Source organism: Palaemon carinicauda, chromosome 22, assembly GCF_036898095.1.
Source record: "Palaemon carinicauda isolate YSFRI2023 chromosome 22, ASM3689809v2, whole genome shotgun sequence".
Classification (NCBI taxonomy): domain Eukaryota; kingdom Metazoa; phylum Arthropoda; class Malacostraca; order Decapoda; family Palaemonidae; genus Palaemon; species Palaemon carinicauda.
The window spans coordinates 104,807,208-104,814,707 of NC_090746.1; positions in this window are offsets into that span (position 1 = coordinate 104,807,208).

The window sequence follows — 7,500 nt, forward strand, 5'->3', positions numbered from 1 at the left end:
CTCTAGGGACCCATTCTGTTATCCTTAATGTCCATTTATTATCTCTCATTCTCATTATATGTCATTCGTTTCCATAACAGGATTTTATGAGGTTTTAAATATCATTGAGGATAACTTATTTAATAACGCCTAATCCACCAAACGCACTCTCTCTCTCTCTCTCTCTCTCTCTCTCTCTCTCTCTCTCTCTCTCTCTCTCTCTCTCTCTCTCTCTCGCTCTCTCTCTCTCTCTTCAAATATCATGATGAAATGGGAATTAATAACACTGACTGCGAAGGGAAGCTGTTACCTGTGGAAAACAAGAACTGCCTAGTTAACAATTCGAAAACTGAATCTTTTTTTCACATACAAAAAAAAAATCTTACTGATACTATTTCTCCATCAGTCTTCTAGGCAAATTTTTATGCTATTGACTTTTCGTGATATTTTGAAATAAAAAGGCTGCTCATGGCGCATAGGACTTTTGAATCTAACTCAAAACAAAGGAAGTTTAAACTGCAACAAGTAGTTTAGTTACTAGCCTCCTGGCTAGTACAGTGGTAACGTGTTCGCCTAGCATTCGCACGCCTGCAGATCGATCCCCACCTGGACCGTGAGTTTAAGCTGTTTACTTGGGAGGCCACTGCTGTGGTTGGACACCGCAGTTAGTGGGTTGGGCTTGCCCATCTGACGTTCTGGTGAGCATCTATTCTGATGAAACTGGAACTGAAACCAGACACCTTTACTTAAACTGTTATGATAAGAAAGTTCTTTATACAACCATTGAATTTTAGGTACCATCTTCCTTTGGTCTTCCATTTAAGATATTATATGATACTTAGTTTCCCCATAAATGTTATTGAAATCACCTTCATGAAATAAAGAATTAAAATATGTTTATTTTGATATAACGCGAATATACCAAAAAAAAAAAAAAATCTAATATGCTATAGCCCGACAAAAAGAAAAAAAAAAGGAAACGATCACTTGCTAATGAAATTTTGTGAAGGTGCCATATATTCCAAGATTTGCATATTCAATGTTGTGGTTAATTTTAGACTCGAGCTCCACTCCGCCTCCATAAATCTTTTTAAGTGGGGCTACCTTATCGTGGTGAAATGCTGTATGTATAAATCATCATCCGTTACTAGTCCACTGCAGAACAAAGACCTCAGACATGTCCTTCCAATTGCGTTTGTTTAGGGTCTTTCTATAATAGTCCTCGTCCACAAACTTTCTTAGTTTGTCAATCCATCGTCTTCTCTTCCTTCCCCTGCTTCTTTTGCTATATATATATATATATATATATATATATATATATATATATATATATATATATATTTGCATTCCAGTACTTGGATCGATCTGCTGCCATGCGAATGCTAGGCGACCCCGATACCACTGTATTAGCCAAGTATTAATGTAGTTCAAAATTTGGAATTTATACGTTGATATACTGAGGAGGAAAAAAATATTTCTAGTTATTACATTTCATAAAAAAAATAACTTTGCCTTCAAATGCAATTTTTTTGTGACTCAAATATTTCTGCACAACGTTGATGCTTTAAAGAGTCTAGATAATGATAAGTCTCTGGATTGGAAAGTGTATTGTAATAACTTTAGGTAAAGACGCAATTTATAAGAAAGAAAGAAGAATCCTTATTATTTATAGAAAGGAGGAAGCCGTAAAACAAATTCTGATCTAGAAATAGGGGAAGTAAAGAAATAAATCTCACAGCTGCTGTGCCTCATCCAGCTGATGTGTTTTTTTTTTAAAGATGTTTTGCTAACATACAGCAGATGGAGAGACAGGGAACAGCCTTCTATTTTCATAATGAAAAATAAGAGGGTATTTTTTCCTCACAAATTATTTCAACCATTTTTATGATTTTGATAATATCAGTAACTTCAATAACTTTATTAATTTTATTGAAATTATTAAAATTTTTGATATAAAAAGAGAGAGAGAGAGAGAGAGAGAGAGAGAGAGAGAGAGAGAGAGAGAGAGAGAGAGAGAGAGAGAGAGATAAAATATTTTAATAAACTATTCTTTATAACTATTAAGACGAGTCAGAAGGACGAAATAACCAATTACTTAATAAACGATGGCAATTATTCTTGACGTCAAACATAAAAGAAGTAATTAGCCCGCTAAAGTCTTTCCTGGAACCAATAAATGTTGCAAGCAACAAAGGTAGGGGAGGTAGGAGACAGTGTGGGACTGGTCGGGGGAAAGTTCTCTCAAAAGCAGAAATTAATTACGAGATTGCTGCAGCAATGGACAGTCTGATGAAGGAACTCTTAAGAGCTTTATTGCGAAACGGCCAAGCAAAGAGGCGCAAACAATTTCCGTCTCATGGCGGCTCACGAAGGCCTTCTTTTGTGGCAGACGAAGCGAGGAAGTTCAAGGTTGGCCGGATTCCAGGTAAAAGAAAAGAAAGTTCAAAGTGTTTGTCGAGGTTGATTACGTGAGAAAAGGGAAAAACATCAAATAGGAAGATTACTATCCCTAGAGAAATTTCACCAAATCATTTTTAATCTCTTAATGTCATTAAGGCTGTGGTGGCCTATTGAAAGCGACCGTGGCTGGTGATATTCCGGACTAGGGTTCGAATAACGCTCAAACTCGATAGTTTCTTTAGTGTCTGCTACCTCATCATCCTTGTGAGCTAAGGATGGGTTCCTTGAGGGATCCTATAGGTCTACATGCCAAGTCATCAGCCACAATTGCCTGGCACTCCCTGTGCCTAAGCTTGGGTGGAAAGGCAGACTGAGGTTCGAGTTCTGCTCAAACTCGATAGTTTCATTAGTGTCTGCAACCTAACCATCCTTGTGAGCTAAGGATAGGGGGTTTGGGGAGTCTATAAATCTATCTACTGAGTTATCAGTATCCATTGCCTGGCCCTCCTTGGGCCTTAGCTTGGGCGGAGAGGTGGACTGAGGGTGGAGTTCCGCTCAACTTCATAGTTTCTTTAGTGTCTGCAACCTCACCATCCTCGTGAGCTAAGGATAGGGGGTTTGGGGTAGCCTATATCTTTACCTTCTGAGTCGTGAGTAGCCATTGTCTGGCCTTCCCTGGTCCTAGCTTGGGTGGAGAGGGGGCTTGGGTGCTGATCATATGTACAGTATATATGGTCAGTCTCTAGGGCATTGTCCTGCTTGCTAGGGCAATATCACTCTCCCTTGCCTCTGCCATTCATGAGTGGCCTTTAAGCGTTCAAAACGCTTTAGTTAATATATGGACTTGAAAATTTTTGAGATGTGTCATACATTTGCATGAAAAATATCATTAGTTGATATTTTCGCTTACCGTGAAAAATGCAAAATTTGAAAACCTAATTGAATGAGATTCACTAACATTTTTCAACAGTGACTCAGTTTATCTCAACAAGTTTATAGTTTTAAAGCAATCGTCCAGATTGAAGTCTAAATTTATTCCATAAGAAATTGAAATCTCCTGATCTTGTATAGAAAAGTGAAATAGAAAAAGAAAAGAAGCACATTCATATGAATAAAACAGAATGACAGAAGATGAAAGAAAATACTTCTGTTTCTCAGCACCTAAATAAATTTCAGTTCTTGTTTTTTGTTAATGATTAAAAGTTTTGTATAAGCTAGGCGCTTCTTTCTTTACTGAAAAACACGCTTATGGCCTTTTATTTATCATTATGTCCTACAAACAAACAAATATGTATATATATATATATATATATATATATATATATATATATATATATATATATATATATATATATATATATATATGTGTGTGTGTGTGTGTTTGTCCAGATCAAGCCTTGATTATTTATTCTTTCCATAATTTCACATTATTTTTTTTTTCTTTTAATATTTACTCAGCCTTATACACGTACATATTTTATCAATCTGGTATGATCTTTAACATGGGATCATATAATACCATTCACATTACTGTTCAAAGGTTTAAAGGCCGCTCATGAATGACAGAGGCAAGGAACAGTGACATTGCCCTGTCAAGCAGGGTAATGCCCTAGAGATTGACCATATACACATATGATCAGCGCCTAAGCCCCTCTCCACCCAGGGTAGGACCAAGGAGGGCCAGGCAATGGCTGCTGAAAAAAAATCTTATGATAATTCTTTGAGTAAACTTATTCTTCTTTTTAAAGGTAAAATAATCTTTTCTTATCATAAACATGAAATACGCAGATAAATTTTTAGATATTTATCTAATTACTATCCTTGGGTTGTTTACGAAAAAGATAACCATGAAATTCTTGTTAGGAAGTTTCCTATCCCTATATTAGAATGTGATTAGGATTATCATACAGTATATGGAATTATGTCTATTAAATGAAAGAATGAATGCTGTAGATATTGCTATGCAGTCTATAGAGATTTATTTACAAAATACCTGACAAAAAATAGACGAATCACCGAAAATTGTTTGTTTGCCTTGTTATCCCTCCGCTCTCCCTATTCGCTATGCTATCCACTCCGGAAGCTCTGACTTTAACATCTATTGGCTTCCATCCACTCTACGACCCTTAGTATCTCTTTTGTGAACTTTGTGACCTTTCTACCGAGCTCTTGTGCCTCTTCCACTACCTGTTCATCTCCTTTGGGTCCTTAGGGAAGGTCAGTATCGAAGCCTCTTTCAACTTTGTCTCCAGGATCGCTTATTCAGGTGTGGATGGATTCCGTTCAATGCTTCAACCAATTATGAACTCCAGTTATAATCTATGTTCGTTTGTTTATGTGAGGAGTTCTCTTCTTGAAGGAATATTATTATTATTATTATTATTATTATTATTATTATTAGCTAAGCTACAACCCTAGTTGGAAAAGCAGGATGCTATAAGCCCAAGGGCTCCAATAAGGAAAATCAGTCCAGTTAGTTATGGAAATTAGGAAATAAATGTACTATAAAAGATGTAATGAAAAATTAAAACAGTATATTTTATGAACAGCAACAACATAAAAATAGATCTTTCTTTTATAAACAATAAAGACTTCAGAGAACAAAAGAAGAGAACTAAGATAGAAATTCAAGTTCACAATATTGTGAATATTATTATATTTATTAAAAAATCGGATACGATCTATCAGCTACTCTATTTCAATTGCTATTTTTCGTAATCTTCGTCTATTCCTGCAGAATTCTATCTAGGGATGTAAGGGTTTTGGTGGCCTATGTAGTAACGTCCCTGGCTGGTGAACGCCAGACTGGAGTTTGAATTCCGCTCAAACTCGTTAGTTCCTTTGGTTACTGCAACCTCACCATCCTTGTGAGCTAAGGATGAGGATTTTGGGGGAACCTATACGTCTATCTGCTGATTCATCAGCAGCCATTGCCTGGCCCTCCTTTGTCCTAGCATTGTCCTGCTTTATACGGCAGTGCCACTGTCCCTTACCTATGCCATTCATGAACGACCTTTAAAACCCTTTAAATGTACCTTACTGTTATCTTGTAGCCATGACTCAATTCGTAACCCACATCTAAATTGACATCGCCCTCAAACTCTAGCCTGTAGCTATATGATCGGGCACTACAGTATATTGTTATTAGGGGACAAAACCTATGTATGGCATTTATAAACTATGGGAAAGCTTTTGATCCTGTCAAAACTTCAGCAGTAATGAAAGCACTCAAACTCTAGCCTCTATCTATATGATCGGGCTCTACGGTACATTGTTATTAGGGGACAAAACCTATGTATGGCATTTATAAACTATGTGAAAGCTTTTGATTCTGACAAATCTTCAGCAGTAACGAAAGCACCCAAACTCTAGCCTCTAGCTATATGATCGGGCGCTACAGTGTATTATTATTAGGGGATAAAACCTATGTATGGCATTTATAAACTATGAAAAATGCTTTTGATTCTGTCAAAACTTCAGCAGTAATGAAAGCACTTCAGGCACTCGAGATACGTAATTCAGATAAAGCGATTGCATGTCCTATCCTCTTTACAATGCATTCCGTGCTTTGGAAGACATTGTAACATTTTTCATACATGAGAGAATAATTACAGCATAATCTATTCACTTGGACACGCTGTAACATTTTTCAAGTTCTAGGAGAACTTACTTCCATTTTTTTCATATTTAGAGACGCTCTAACGTATTTTAAATTCTAAGGAAATTATTTTATAAATCTCTGTTATTATGGCCCTTGTGTTGGAAAAGATCGAGACCTCTCTCTCTCTCTCTCTCTCTCTCTCTCTCTCTCTCTCTCTCTCTCGTTAAACGAAGCGGATTTGGAATCTCGTTGCGACCCTTCTGCTAAACGATTCCATTCCCAGCATAACTTTTTTCCCGAGTGAGGGCAGGCAACGAACCATAGTCTTTTTGCGCTTACTAGCCACATCAACCACAGATGTTATTCGTTTTATTGTGCACATTTTACACTTTAACCTTTTCCTGTGAGATGAGCCAGCTGGAGCTGGAGGTTAATATATTTGGGCAGCTGGTCATAGCCATAATGATAAGAATATAAATATATTCAAAGGAAGGGAAGCTATAACAACAAGAATAAGGAAAGATTTGTAACTTCCTCTGAAGGTTAATGGGGTCGTCCATGACCTAAGATCTATCTGTGATGAAAATTTCATCAAATTCTGTCGAGTAGTTTTGACGTAATCCTGTCCACAGACAGACATAGACAAATTATCCTATCCACAGACAGACACACAGACAAAAAATCCTGTCAATAGACAGAAACACAGACAAACAATCCTGTCGACAGACAGACACACAGACAAGTAATCTTGTTCACAGACAAACAAATAATCCTGTTCACAGACAGACACACAGACAAACAATTATGTCCACAGATAGTCACACAGACAAAAAAATAAACCGTCTCGATTTTATAACCTCCTTGACAGAGGTAATAAAGGGGTTGATGAGCCAGAAATTTCAATTTGAAATGTATCATCTGGTTTACCAAATTATAAAAGAAAAATGAGTAGATATAGTGAGATAAAGTTAAATACGTTACACATCTATGACAACTAGATAATTAAACCCGACGCCAAACGTTTATAATGAATGTTAGAAACATATTTCAAGATCATGCCAAAAAATAATAATTTTCAAAAGGTTTGGGCATCAAAGAAATTACTATCTCAGGTACCTTTGAATATATTTGCATTTTATAAAAATAACTTATTATCTTACTTGAGATCTGCACATGGACAGAGGAGTATGTTAGTGATTATATAAATTCTGTTTTAAATTTCATATTTTACCAGTTTTTGTTTCATTTTTATATATCTAAGCAATTTTCAATGAAGGTCTGGTGCTATACAGATGCGATCCTGTCCATGACATATCTTCTATGTAAGCAGTTTTGGTATTTACGTTTTAATAATCTCCAGCTCAATCGCATATTATTAACTTTCAAATAGTATATATATATATATATATATATATATATATATATATATATATATATATATATATATGTGTGTGTGTGTGTGTGTGTGTGTCTGTGTGTATATATATATATATATATATATATATATATATATATATATA